This window comes from Alligator mississippiensis, chromosome 5, assembly GCF_030867095.1.
Source record: "Alligator mississippiensis isolate rAllMis1 chromosome 5, rAllMis1, whole genome shotgun sequence".
In the NCBI taxonomy this organism is placed as follows: domain Eukaryota; kingdom Metazoa; phylum Chordata; order Crocodylia; family Alligatoridae; genus Alligator; species Alligator mississippiensis.
Genome location: NC_081828.1, coordinates 205,195,639 through 205,210,817, shown reverse-complemented (window position 1 = coordinate 205,210,817; position 15,179 = coordinate 205,195,639). Strand labels below are relative to the sequence as shown.

The following is a 15,179-nucleotide window of genomic DNA, read 5'->3' as shown; positions in this document are numbered from 1 at the left end:
TTTTATTTATTGACATATTTTATGAGTCTTCCCTCCTCCCCCACCAACTTTGATGATACTGATACACTGCTCAATTCAACTGATCACTTTAAAACAAATAAACCAAAAAGCCCCTTCACTGCCACTGGATATATTTTCTAAGCATGTCACACTGCCATCTAGTAGATGGCAAAGGTATAAATAACACCACTGAGAAAACACTGTCAGTGCCTGAGTTTTATAGGCTTTGGGTGGGAGATTATAAGGACATGTCTTTGCTACAAGGATTTCTGTTCCCCCTTTGTGTGATTTTTTTCCATGACTCCTTTCTCAGTCATGCTATAAATTTCTTCCCAAGAACAAAAAGCAACTGTCAGTGTCTCCCACAACCGAAATAATACATTAATTATGGTGTCACTGTTCCCAGTGCTGCAGTTAAGGTTGAGCTATCACTTTCATTATAAACCAGTTTCTTCAGCAGCTTAGACATAAATCACCTATAAAAATTCACCCCAGGTTACCACAAAAAGATAGACCAGGGCTATCTTTTCCTCCAAATTAAAAAGGAAATAAGTGCTAACTGATCATTTTCACTCTTACTTCATTATCATTTAAAATTTTGTAGCATGGGATACTTTTGGGGTGCTTGCATGAAGCTTATTTTCCCTGATCACCTAGTATGTAGGAAACCTGAAGATTTTGAGTGATGAGTGATTAGCACTGTCTGGGGATGTTAATAAGCACAGAAGTTTTGCTTTCATCATTTCTAATAGCACCAGCATGATACAGTAGAAATAGCTTGCCCATTGCCTCTTGGAGTCTTGTGCTTAAATAATGAAACAAGTTTTAAGCAATTACTGAAAGGACTGGCAAGTTTCTATTGCTTTGGAGAGATCAGGCAGAAAGCAGGCAGGATACCACCCTAGGGTGTTTGTACACGCCACGTTTTTTGCCCTTTCTGCCGCTAATTTGTTCACAAGTTTTTGTAAGTGATGGCCTGCTTTGTCAGATGCTATGAATGGACTTGAAGAGAGCATGGGTGCTAAAGAGAAAGGAATAAAGTCATTTAAATAAGAAGGGTAGAAAGCAGGGGAGGAAAGGATAGGAGGAGGGAGCACTGCTGAGAGAGGCTAAGATAGTTGAAGAGATTAAAAGGCTAAACAAAGTAGTTAACACATTGAGGGACACAAGGGTTATAGAAGCTAGTCCAGGTAATGGGATAAGAATCCAGAGTCTCTGTAGAAACCATACTTAACACAGTCCAGTCTGTGGACGATTGCTCGTTTCATGGTTCCATGTTCAAGTTTTTCATTAAAGTTTTGTTGTTTAACAACAGCTGCTCTGAGGTCAACGGTGAAATGTCCAGGGAGATAAAAGTGTTCTGCCACAGGCTTGTCTGTCTTTCTGGAATCGATTCAAATTGGCGTCCATTCATTTTTTCAAACAGAGATTGCCCTGACTGCCCAATGTAGACCAACTGCAAGCAGTTGATAACATATATGATGTTGGTAGAGAGGCAAGTAATTAGCCCCAGATGTTACAACCCATGTTGTTTGGTCCACTGATGATGTGGTGTGTGTTGATGAGGGGGCCCAGCTGCATCGGGTTCTGTAACAAGGCCTGGTGGCTTGGTGAGAATAGGAGTTAGGTAGTCTGTTGCTGGAGAGACACTTGAGGTTGAGGGGCTGCCTGTCCTGCTTCTCATCTCACTTCTTCATTGGATATATACTTGAGCAACAGTGGTATGGCTGACAATAGAGTAATGCCTAGAGTTAGATTAAAGTCATGTGGAATGGCATTGGAAACTTTTGGAGTCATTTTCATGGACTGCTTAACCCGGGAAGCAACCTGCTGAGAAATGGTCCTTCATTCAGATTGAACTGAACACAAGTGAAAAACCTTTTCTTAATGCGCACGTGTGCCAAAGGTTAGAACTCTGCTGAAGAAGTCATTGCAGGGTTTTAAGGAAAGAGCGTTTGAGGGAAAGAACTGTAAGGACCATCTAGTCCAACCTCCAACACAGATACGGGATGTGCTATTCCTAAAACATCCCAGCCAGATGCCCAGCCTCTTCTTGAAAACCTCCAATAAATGAAAATCCATAACTTCCCTGCCTATCTTGTTCCATTGTCCTACTGTTCTTACATTTGGGTTTCTCCTGAGAGTTTATTTTAGTCTGCTTTGCTGCAGGGTGACCCCTCTGTCTCCTCTCTTGCACTCCTTAGCAAAGAAGAATTGGACTTCTTAACCTTTTTCATGGCAGCCTGTCAAATGTTTGAAACTGCTGTCTTGTCCTCTACTTCCCTCCACAAACTCCTTTCTCTGGACAAAAGATATCTAACTCTCTTATCTTTTTCCAGCTATTATCTTTGTCACTTGCTTTTGGATCCTCCCCTGCTTTCCTACATTCTTCTTAGAGTGCAGCCTCCACAACTGAACACAGCATTGCAGCTCACACCTAAAGAGCACCAAGAAGAATGGTACCGTTACCATTACCTTTGGTGTTTAGCATGCAATACTTCTATAAATGCGGCCCCAAATTATGTTTGCTTCTTTAGCAACAGCATCACAATAGTGGATCATTTTGAGGTTGTGATCCAGCAAAACTGCCAGATCCTTCTTGGCAGTTACCCACCTCCTATATGTGTGCATTTGGTTTTTCTTTCCTAGATGTAGCCCCTTCCATTTGCTTTTGCTAAATTTTCGTTTGTCATTGATAGACCAGGTCTCTCATTTATCAGTAGCCCTTTGACTTCTAAACCTGTCTTCCATGATGTTTACAGCTCCTTCCAGTTTTGTGTCATCTGCAGACCTGATCAATAAGCTGTCTTCATTCCTGCAAACAAATAATAAAAAAAAAAGGTTAAACAGCTCTGGACCCAGAACAGGCCCCTATGGAAACCCATGTGAGACCTCCTGCCATTCTGACATTGATCTATTTATGGCTCCTCTTTGCTTGTGGTTATTTAATCAATTCTGTATTCACCAAGTGGCGATTCTGTTTAGCCCAAACAGAGACATAATGCAGCTGGGAGCAGTAACGGCCAGCACGATCATGCCCACCCCAAGTCAGCACCCAGGGCAGCTGCCATAGTCACCCCGCCCCAGTTGCACTAACAAGCCCACATTTTTCCAGCTTTCTTAGAGAACTCCATGTGAGAATGTGTCAAAAGCCTTTCTAAGGTCATTGTATATTAAGTCTACTGTATTTCCCTCATCTACTAAGCTAGATATCCTATTTCTCTTAAATTTTAAAAAGCATTAGTATAGAAGAGCCTGCCTAATGTTATGATGTCACAAGCAGAAAGGAACTGACCTGTAGAGCTCCTCTTGTAATTATTATAGGGATTGGCCACTCTGGAGGGAAAAAAAATTATTTGAAACACTGCCAATTAAATCACTGAATTTGCATGGTTCCCTTCTGGGATTAACATCTAGAGAAAGCTCTGGGGAAAGAAAACCTCTTGGTTACCTTCAAATACTTGTGACCATATTGTGGAGAAGAAACCACAAATTTCCTCTCCTTATCATCTTCCCCCAAAATGTACATGAAACTCCAAAGATCTGCCACTGGCCAAGAGTCCCAGTATGTAGATAGGTTGGGGGAAGTGGAGCACCAGCTTGGGATACTGATTTTGAAGAGGTTGCCAGCAGCATCTCACAGCCCTTTGCCCCCATCTCCTCCCTATTCTCAGACACCCAAATTGCTAGTTATGTCTCTGCCAGGGCCTGTTCCCTTGCTCCTCTTCCATGGTCCCTTGTAAGTCAAGTCTGATCCCTGTTTTCAGAAGAATTCGTCCTATGGGCGGTGATATGTTCCTTCCACATGTCCCTTCCTTCTTCCCCTCCAAACTTGGATGCAGAGATCCATGGAAATTAAAAAAAATAAAGAATGTTTTTTGTAACTATTTAGTTGGTCTAATAAAAGATATCACCTCTGCCAAAGGTTCTGCATATTTTTTGCTTGTAGACCAACACAGCTAAAACCTGTATCCCTGAGATCCATGGAAGGTTTTCAGTGGGATATCAGGGATCCTTGCAAAGAAGTTTCTCAAATGTGCAGTGGTAGAGAGCAATGTGTATTCATGCTTAAGAGTCCTTCCTGATGCCTCAAGCTATTAGGAAAGGAAAATGTTAGCTTTAAGAATGGAAATCACCCTCTACACAGATTTGGGAATGTTTCATACTTCTGCTTTTATCAGCTTTCCTACATAATCTGTAGCCCTGTGTGTTGTTAGCCCCAGCACCCAATTTACAAAGCTAGGCACCTAAATTAGGGGGCTCCTCTTTGTATCTGAATGCTCAAATGAACATTTAGACATCTCAAGCAGGCATTTGAGCATCTAAGTGCTGACTTGAGAACCCTGATGTAACATTAAGGCCTGTAAATAAATAAAAATGTGCTCAAGGCATTCATATCTCAGATTGTAACAGCAACTGTATTTAAACATACAGAAGAAACCTCTAACTTAAAAGGAACCCCTCCATATTTTCAACCTGGCAGTTTATTTATTTTCATACTTGAATCATTTACCCATAAACTTTGTTTGTGGCTCTTTGATTATTGGGATGTGCAATAACTAGTACTCAATTACTTATCCAGATTTATTATCATTTTATATGCAGACTGTGGTTGTAAATGACCTCACATATCAGTAAACTTTTCTTATTTTCTCATTTGCCTAGTCAGATAAAATTAAAACGCTGCTGGTTTCTGCAATGCGGAAGCTCCAAAGAATTGATTGTCTCTGGACCATGGGGAATTGCAAAAGCCAACAGAAAGTTTCAGGAACTATGTTAGCAATTACGTTTTCATAAGTTTTGGTTTAATTCCGCAAGTTTTTTAAAAAATTGTGCAAACTGGTACACTGATTTTATACAAAGTATAATAATGTTCTTAAATAAGGATTTCTATTAAATCATTCATATATACAATATATTTTATTAATAAGTAGTATTGAGAAGTTGTTAGCCTTGTTAGTCTGAAGTCAAGCAGAAGGCAGGGCAGGCTGGCACCTGAAAGGCTAACTTTGTTCAAAGGTGCATGAGATTTCATAGGGAACAGCCTACTTTCTCAAATGCTTCCTGAACTTTCTTCTACCTCGTGCTGAGAAAGTCCTGCCAGAATCTCAGTGTGGTTTCAGATCATCTCATGGGGCAATTGGCATGATTAGGGACTTACCAAATACATGATATGACGGATTTCAATGAAATCGTGTTGTTTGCTGTCTCCTGTGAAATAGCCAGTTCTCTGCGTAAAAGCACAGGGAGCCAGCTATGTTCAGTGAGCTGGCAAAAAGCCAGCAAAAAAGCTGCCATGGGGTCAGGCAGGCATGGCGCTGCAGACCCCAGCCTGCTGCCCTCCATGCCAAAGCCAGGCTCTGCGCAGTACCCGCCTCTCCGCCAGCCCAGCTGCAACCCACCTCACCTTCCCTCTGAGCTGAGTCTCTGAGCTGAGGCACCGGGGTCTGAGAGCAGGGGAAGGGGAGCAGTTTGTAACACCCCTCCTGACCCTTTAGCGGGGGTCCCTGCCTCTGCCTTTGCCTCTGTGGCATGCACCCTTTCATGGGGCTCAGGGGACTGGGAACCAGTGGCAGCTTTTATAACTGAAGACAACCACACAGGAAGGCCCTTGCCATCTCTCCACTTTCTTGTGGCGCCCCGGCACACCGTCCTCAGATGACTGTGTCCATATGACACATTTACCAGCCAGCCCTGTGCTCTGCTGCTTTCTTTTACCCCCATGTGCCACCAACCCAGAGCCCCTTTATTATGAAGGCAGAAGGTAACAATTCCCTTTCCCATTCTCACTCTTCAGCATCTGATAGCAGCCTACTTCTCATCTTGTCTCTCCAATATTATAAAGAATAATTTATTTATTTATATATATATTTCCAATGACCTATTAAATTCCCAATCCAACTGTGGAAACCTCAGTGACTGTCTACAAGTATCCCTGGGCCTATTGGGTACAGGATCTGTTTAATTGCTACACTTAAACTGTTTGTTTACTCAGTAATTATCACCCTCCACCCCTTGAAGAGAGTGCTAATTACTGAATTAACAAGCCAGGCAGCTCCAGCTAGAGCTTTCAATCAATGCCTTGGAGGGCAGGACTTGCAGCACTGCTTAGCCAGTCAAAGGCATTGGGGTGGGAGTGCACTTTGTTCTGCCTTCAAAATGGGAGCCCCAGCCATGATATGGCTATGAAGTCGGGGGACCCAGCCGTGTTACAGCTGTGTAATTGGCCACCAGGGCTCATGAATTTGGTAGGTCCCTAGACATGATCTTTGTTACCCTCCAGGTCCAGGAAAAGTGTTGGAAACAACATCGGGCTTTCATTGACTTTACTAAGGCCTTTGACTCTGTCAATCACAAAGCCTTGTGGAAAGTACTGCCCAGATTGGGAATCCCTGAGAAATATGTCAAGTTCCTGAGTTCATGACTTCTCCATGACCAGATGACTGTGACTGTTCTTTGTGGAAGATTTGAGACAGATCCATTTTTCATCCAAAGCGGGGTCAAGCAAGTGTGTGGCATCACCCCAATTCTGTTCTTCCTTTTTTGACCATCATTCTGGTTCTCATTAAGGGCCACTGATGTTCCAGAAGTGACACTGAATACTGAATTAAGGGAGGGCCTTTCAGTCTGGGGTATTTTCACAAAGACCAAAGAATTCAAAACCACCATTCTTTATCTTTGATGTACTGATGACTTTCCCATCTTTACATACACTGAGGAAAACCTCTAGACTGCAGTGGATGTCTTTGCAGATGCCTGCTGAACTTTGGGCCTCTCTCTCAACATCAAGAAGACTAATGTGCTCTATCAGCCTGCCCCAGACCACAAACGTGACTCCCATTCCTCAAATTTACCACCAAGGGAAAGACCCTGGAGGTAGTCAAGCACTTCCCTTACCTGGGTAGCCACCTCTCTCAGAAAGTGAGCATCAATAAGGAGATCCAGCACAGGATCTGGTGCACAAGTGTCTTTTTAGGGAAGTTACTTTGGCATATTTTTATTAATCATGATCTCCAGAAAGATACCAAGATCCAGCTCTTCAGCACAATCCTCGTCTCCAATCTCCTCTACAGATGTGAAATGTGGATGACCTACCATTGCCATCTCAAGAACCTGGAAAGGTATCACTAGCGATGCCTCCAGAAAATCCTCCACATCATTTGAGAAGATCACTGTACAAATACCAGCATCCTTGCTGAAGTTAGCTTTACCAGCATTGACTTGGTGCTCATCAATCACCAGCTTTACTGAACTGGATATTGTGTGCAGATGCCTGACTCTTGGTTCTCAAAATAAGTGCTCTACTCCCAGCTAAGTAGCAGCCTGAGATCTCACAGTAGCCAAAAGAAATGCTACAAGGACACACTGAACAGATACCAACATCAAGAGCTGGGATGAGCTAGCTGCTAATCAACTCAAACAGTGCCACAACCTCAACCAAGCAGCAGCCTGCTTTGAAGTAAAGCATCTAGCCCTCAGAACAGAAAAGAGGCAGCCAAGGAAAGAAAAGGAGATAAATCCTAACCTATGGCCTACTCTCCTCTGTGGAAAGACCTGCAACTTCTGCAGAAGGATCTGTCGCTCAAGAGTTTGACTCTTAAGTCACCTCGATACACATCGATGGTAGAGCTCAACCTCAGATTGAGGGGATTGCCAGTGATGACAACCCTGACCTACCTTATGCTATATATGTACTGTTATCCTTTTGGACAGCATTATCTATATCATAGCACATATCAAATAAGAAATGAATTAAACTGCTTCTTTAATTTTTAGTATTAACAGATTTTGAAGTTAGGTTTCTACCAGTGACAGTGAAGACAAGTAGCTGGTGTGTCATGTGCAAAAGAAGGGGAAGCCAGTGGAAGGGTAAAGCTGTACTGAGTTTGGTAGGCATTTGTTCATTAGGCCTAGCGCTTTCTTGTAAAATGATTGGGGAATAAAGTCAAGCTAACCAGTTGATATGTGAGGAGCCTACATTAATGGTGTGCTGTACCAGATCCCTGTCATGTCCCTGCATAGCCATCCAGCTTAAAGTTGCCTTAATCAAGCAGCCTGTATCATATCGTAATATTCATGCAAATTGAGGTGGAGTTATGACTCCACAACATTAGCATTTCCTGACTTAGGAACACTTAATCTCTGACCTCAGCACAGCACTTTGTGTAGCAGGGAAGCTTGTATTTCCTAGACATGGTTGGAGCAAGTAGATTTTGGGATCTGAGTTAGCGTTTGAATGTGACAGCACCAAACTTTCCTGTATTGTAGTTTTGGAAATGGTTTTGAAAACCCTTTGGTTTGGTATTTGTGGGGTGAAGGTTTGGAAAGTCAGATAGGAATGTCTACTCCCCTGAAATTCAAAATAGATTTACATGGCAGGGGAGACATGGGCCTAGGATCTGGCAAAGTCAGTTATTGCCCATGAAAGGTCATGCCTCTCTGAATCATAGAATCATAGAAAATTAGGGTTGGAAGGGATCTAGTCCAACCCCCTGCTCAATGCAGGACCGGCTCCAGATGTGATCAGTTAGGCCACAAATCAGACTGATCAGCTAGGCTACAGACTTTGGGTTTAATTCTGACCTGACTTGACTCTTATTAAAACAGGTGCTAGACAATCTTTTATATATCCAGCTTGAATGGCAGTTAACTCAAATTATCTGGCATTTTCCCAGGACAGGGTGTTAATTTGGATACTTTACAGGTACTTAACATGGGACAACAAGTTTGGTTATCTGTAGGATCCTAAGATTTAATTTTAGTCTCCTAAGCAGTTCACTGAATCTGAAAGGCAAAGGTAGATTGTTTTTGTCACAGCAGTTCAATAGAAATGATATCTGATTTCAGGGCTAACTCAGCAGAGTTCTTGCTCTGGCACGGTGTCAAGAAAGGGCCAGTGCTTTGCTGTGGTTTCCTACATGCGGAAGGGCAGTCTCTGCACGACTGAACCTGCAGGGTTCAGGTTGGGTTTCCTCAGCCTAGGTACATTTGGTTTGTAGCTCTGTAGCACTGGCCATCAGAGACTTTCCAAGGTTTCTGTCTCTTCTGGTGCATTTGGATTTCTTCCCAGCCTGTCTGCCCACAATGTTTATGGCTCACAGAGCTTTCATTGATTGAATTTTAAACCAGCCAGGCCAGCAGACAGTTGTTTTATAGTCTGAACCATATCTGTGGTTTGTAGAATGGTTGGATTAGAATAATAATAATTTGGAAAAATAAACCATTGGCTTGTACAAGTTTTTATGGTAATCTGAATTAACCAGTGGAGTTTGTGTAATTGGTAATAAAAGAAATAGAGGAAAGTAAATGAGGAGAAAAGTGGCTTTCTTGAGTGACACAGTAAGATATTAAGTAGAGAATATTAAATTGCTTTTATTATGAATGGTTATCATTGTAATGCAGCAGAGCGGGTGGGGGGAATGCCCAGATCCTTTTAAAAGCTATTTGTTCTTCATTTCCAATTTAGCTGTCCATTACTGTGTGTGAGCTAGTTAAGAGCAATTATATTCAGGAAATTCAAGCTGATTAATATGGACCAAATTACTAGAGTCTTCTGAACAACAATTAGGATTTAGAGATTTTTATGGCTGATACAACAGACACTATTATCTATTTTGCAGTTAAAGCAATGCATTTTTATATTGCTGAAAACTGTAAAGAATTAATCATTGTTGTAATTAGAGCTGTTCCAGCTATTTGTTTGAAACAGTTTATTTGAGGAACCTAGCCTTTTTTTTCCCTGACTCACAAATGGCCACAGATTGCAGATTATTCACAAAGCTTTATTTATTTATTTATTTATTTATTCGTCTTGCCCAATGAAGAGTTTGAGAATGAGTTTCTTTTCCTACAGACCGCTCCTGAAGTGTAGCTTGCTGTTATCAGTCCATCAAATGGACCATGGGAGTTGCTTTATTGGTCACATGGTGTACCTTCTGTTCTCTGATTGGAGCCATGACTGGGCAGAGGATTTAAACACGGCTGAGTTTTAAGCCCAAGCAAACTTCAGCATGTTTGGGTACCCTTTTATCATTTTAGACCTGGGTGGTTTAATTTAGAAAGTCCCTCTCCATCCCCTTGAAAAAAACACTTGTTAAGTTTTGCTCTTAAATGAATTTTACATCTTGACTACTCAGTCTCTGTATTGAGGCTAGGATTTGTTTTCTGAGCATATTTGTCCCAACCAAACTCTCTCTCAAACATTTAAAAAGAATGAAATCTGAAGAGGGGATGGATGAAAAATACAGACTCAGCAAAATGTAGGGCTGGAAGGGACCTTGAAAAAGCCAAGAGAGACATCATCTGCTATAACCCTCTGTCCTAGCTGGAAGAATCAAGTCTACCTAGAGCACCAATTAATTGAAATGCAGAGTTTATAAAACTGCAGCAAATATTTCATTCTTAGCATTTGTTCAGGTCAAGTTGTTATGTAGAACAAACTAGATTTTCGCTTACGGCTCCAATCACACGCTCATCTAACTTTAATTAATCATTTAAAAATTAAAATAATATAATGCTTGTTATCTTCAAAGCACTAATTCATATAAATATTAATGAATCTTCAGTGTCCCTTTCAGTTAGGTAAGTACTATTATTATGATAAATATGCCTCTGAAAATTAGATACTGTCGCAGCTATCACCATTAATAGTGCTAAATATTGTAGCCATGATATTTATTACAACCCAAAATGGATTTAACCAGTGTTGGAAGCAGGTTTTCATGGACCCTTTCTCCATCTGTGCCCATAAATATATTAGAAGGAATTCTTTTTTAATCTTACAGAATAGGAAATGATGATACCATTTAAACTTTACCCTGTGTACAATAAGTTCACTTAAAATATCCAATTCAGAAGCTCATTATTCAATGTTCTCCTAGTCTTCATTTTGAATATAAGGAATTTGCTTCAAACTAGTCAAATCTCAAAAACATTTTAAGTGACAATGCTGTATTTTTATTTTCATGATCCATCTTATTTAAACGGATGTGCAAACTGAAGTTTATTTTTTGCCCATGAGAGTCCAAAAGACCTCTTCTGTACCTGTAAGAGTTGAAGAACTTAGGGGAAATGTTGGTTGTTATCAACTATCAATTACTAACCCTTAGGCAAAAAAAAAGAAAATATTGAGCAACCTCTAGCTCTAAACAATAGTATCCTTACCAATTGATGACATTCTCAGATCTAAAGCATTATAGCTCCATTAAATCTCCCAAATATGTAATTGCTGCCTACAATAATTATCATACATTAGCAGGATAAATGACTGTAGCTTTAACTCATATCTAAAACAAATGTAGCCTGGAGAAGGTCAAACTTTTCATCAGCTGAACTCTTTTGCTAGCATTATGCCCAGGAACATGTACGCTCACATCTTCAGGCAAAAGAAGTTCTCTTTTCCTGTCTCAGTGAAGGACAGTAATCATTCAGTAGTTTTCCATTCTTGTTGGTAGTAGACAGCAATTTCATGGAAACCCCTGGGTCCAGTCACTGCTCCAGTGTCATAATAAATCAAGTTTTCTAGTATATCTTGAATCTTTTTTATAGAGATAGGAACTTTTATCCTTTGATCTCCAAGCACTCAGCAAAGAGTACTTCATTAACATCACTGGCTTACAGATGATAAGTTGTAACTGAAACCAACTTTTGTGCCTAAATAAGGATTTAGGTGCTTAATTTCAGGCACCTACGTTTGGCCTTCATTTCTCATCCATTATGCCTTTTTTATTATTCATAATATTCTAGTTGCCAAGAGCAGTGGAGTAAGTACCCTCCTCTTTGTTTAATCATTTTTGTTCTCTATTTATAGTGATAAGAATTAACAGAAATGCTTGAACTACATTTGCATAGCAACAGCTAGGTTTTGTAGGCACTGAGGTAGCGTATTAATAAGCACAGGAAATACAAATGAGGTTAATTCTTTGCGTGATGGTTCATTTTAGATTTGCACCTTTATCAGTAGATATTATTTGAATAAGATTAGAAGGCAGTTGGTTCTTAAGATACTACTTAAAAAATCCATTGCCTAGTATTTTTAAGATTAAGAATCTTATCCATTTGAAATACTCATTTTTAAATACTGCCTGCCTTTTCTAATATTATAATCAGCGCATATAAGTTTGCCTAATCCTCTCTTTCTGGAAGGCTAGTTTCACAACCACAACAAGTGAGCGAGAGGATTTTGAAGAGCATTGGAAAAAGTTGATTTGAAACACGTGCCCACACTTCCACTCACTTCACCGCGTGGCCAGAATGGAAGTATGTAACTTGCAGGACACTGGTGCTTCCAGTCACATTACATTGCCGTATTTACTCCGATATCACATGTATCTTTTCCCCCAAAATCAGCCTGTCAAAATTGGGGGAAGTGCCTTAAGCAGGGAATCTGATTTTTCTGTACTGGAATGGAAGCATGGATGACAGCTGTAATGATTTCCTTGCTTCTCACCCTCCCAACCTCAAGGAGGAAGAGGCGGAGTTTACAGCTCAGGGTCAGAACGACTATGTTAACCCTTTCACAGCTTCTCTGCCAGTTGGCAGCAGCTCTGAAAGGGTTAACACTGTAGCTCTTGCTGATGTTGCAGAGTATACTTAGCCTCTTCTGTTGTGACTGAGCCATGATTCAGGAAGAATCGTTTTTCTTCATTCTCTCTTTGCAAAGCAAGGTGTGTGTCTTATCTGGGGACATGTGGCCTGGGAGAAAATGCATTAAGTAAGCTTTCCCCTCGATGGTACATAAGGAAGAATGCGGGGAGTTGGCAGGTGTTACAGGGCTACATAGTAATTGCGGTTCAACCTTGAGTCCCAGTGTTTGTCGGATGCACCAGTATACAGTTTTACTTCATTTTGCTGGTAACATACAGTAACTAGTTTGGCGGAGAGGGAGAGGCAGAGGACACAAATATACAAGTCTTGAGGGATTAACAAATTTTGTGCAAATAATGGCTTTCAAGATGTCATCCTTCGTGACTTCTGCAGCAAGGGCTATTCTGTTAAGAACGCTCGCAGTCTTCTTTTGGCCTGATCTTGGTTACATACCTACTTATGCAACTTCAAAAGCTTAGCTGAACCATCCTGAGGGGTACATGTTACAAGTAAGTAATGCTGTTGTCATATCACAGGGACCTTGGCTCTTTCCTGACATCTGCCTCTTGTCAGTCAGTCCCACTCATCTTGAATTTTACATTGATTGGAAACTGCTAGTTGGCTTCAGACTGCGAGAACAGAATTGGAGGTAGATTTTATGCTCTAGGGTGCTTTGCCAGAGAACGCACAAATCGACTGAAGTATTGCAGGTTAGGCCCTGAACCTTGTTAAAAATAATAAGAAAGAAAAGTGTGTGAATCTGTCCTGTAACTCACTGTGCTTGAGCAAGCATCATTCATACAAGCCTTGTTTTTCATTCTTATGCCTTACAATGCCCCTCTAGAAATTGTGCTCTTCTTGTTCTTTTGCCTTTAAAATAATCCCCCTGAGTTGATACGCCCACTTTGGTTTCAGAGTATCTCTTGACCTAACTAAAAGGGCTGGGATTGTCCAAAGAGTAACAGCAAATTAGGCGTACAAATAGCTTGAAAATTTGGTTTTGTGGCTAACTGCCTTACGTTGCTTTGAAAAGAAAATCTCAAATCTAAAACCCATCACTTTAAAACGTGGCTGATAGGGAAAAGCCTATTACAAAAGTATAGGTGAAATGCCGAATCCCAAATCTGAGTGAATGAGCAACTGAAACAGCTGTCTGAGAAGATACCAGGAGGCATGTAATAGATAGCCATTCACTGCCTGTCATTTCTGCTGGTTGTGAAGAGAGAGCTTTTAAAAATGCCAGCAGCAGGATCCTGGCAGCTGCAGCCTGGGTAGACAAGGGGAATAGATGCAGGCAGGCTTCTTCTGCCCTCTCTTGGTCCCTGCACAGAGACAGCACCACACTGAAGGTCTTTACATTTTCTCACCGCAAGGACTGAGTGGCCAAGGGCCCCCATACTCCAGTGGTATCAGGGTTAGTCACACAGCTACCTCAGATCTGGAAGCTTTTCCATGCTGCCTCTTTTCTCCAGGACGCAGACCAGTTTTGCGTTCTGTGTTCAGCACAGCACTCAGCATAATGGATCCCTGATCTGTGCCTGGGGTGCCTAGATTTTTCTGTCCTTGCAAATAATGCATCAAAACTTCTACCAGATGTTTTTAGATGTTCTGGGATTTTTGGATGCTCTAGGATTTTTAGAGCACTAACAGACTAAGCTCTGCATGCCTCAGCATTGCATATGTAAGGATCCTGTGGCCCCTGCCTCTGTCTGGAGAGGTGCATCTCCCCATGGAGTCCTGTCATGGCTAGGGCTGTAAAAGCACTCCAGCCCCATGACGTGTTACTCCACGTCACCCCTTTCATTTATTAGGAGAAATAATGTTATGAATAACTGCTTGATAAATCTCTGAAAAGAAGTATATGCTGTGGGTGCCTGCAGGGGTCCAGACTGGCTTGGACCCCACTTAATGACCAAGAAGATCCCTTCCCGTTTTTCTTTCTGTAACAGGGGGGCCTTCTCTGGGCCGATTTGCCTTTGGCCCACCCACCTGTTTCTGGGCCAACCACCCTCCTTCCTTCCTGCCAGACCTTATCGTTAATTAATTAATTATCTTAATTAGGCAGGAGGCTGTCCATTTCTTGCCCTGATGCCAGCTATCTGCAGCTTCGTACCTTCCCTACACCGTAGCCCATGCCTCTCAGATGGCATCCATAGTTCTTATAGTCATCGGCCCCACACTGGGCCCCAGACTTCTCCAGTCAGGACCCCTCTAAGATCCCTCCATTCTGGCAGCCTACCCCACCTTCATTCAGGCTATCTAGCTCCCTGAAACTATATTCCCCTCTCAGGTGTGGTCCCCCCAGGACCCTTGGCCATACAGGCCCTGGCCTCACCTCCAATGCCAGTTGGAAACCCCAGGCCCTCCTAGCCCTGGGCATCCCTCACAGTGAGCTCCTGGCCCTTTTGACCGGTCTGGTCCTGGCCCCAGCATTGACCAGTCGAGGGTACTCTCTCTATCAGGTCTCTGAGTCTCTAGCACCACTCTATCTCCTGGGGGTCTGCCCTCTGGGCCCTACTAGCGGGTGACCCACCCGGTTGTGGGAGTTGGGGTTAAGGTGCCCCAACCCACCTTTCACCAGGGTGGTAACTGGC

General features: G+C 42.0%; 1 protein-coding gene across 7 annotated transcripts in view; it reads left to right on the top strand.

The window, feature by feature from the left end:
• DPP6 (dipeptidyl peptidase like 6) overlaps positions 1 to 15,179 on the top strand; it is a 737,431-nt gene that overhangs the window by 517,999 nt on the left and 204,253 nt on the right. The window lies entirely within an intron of this gene.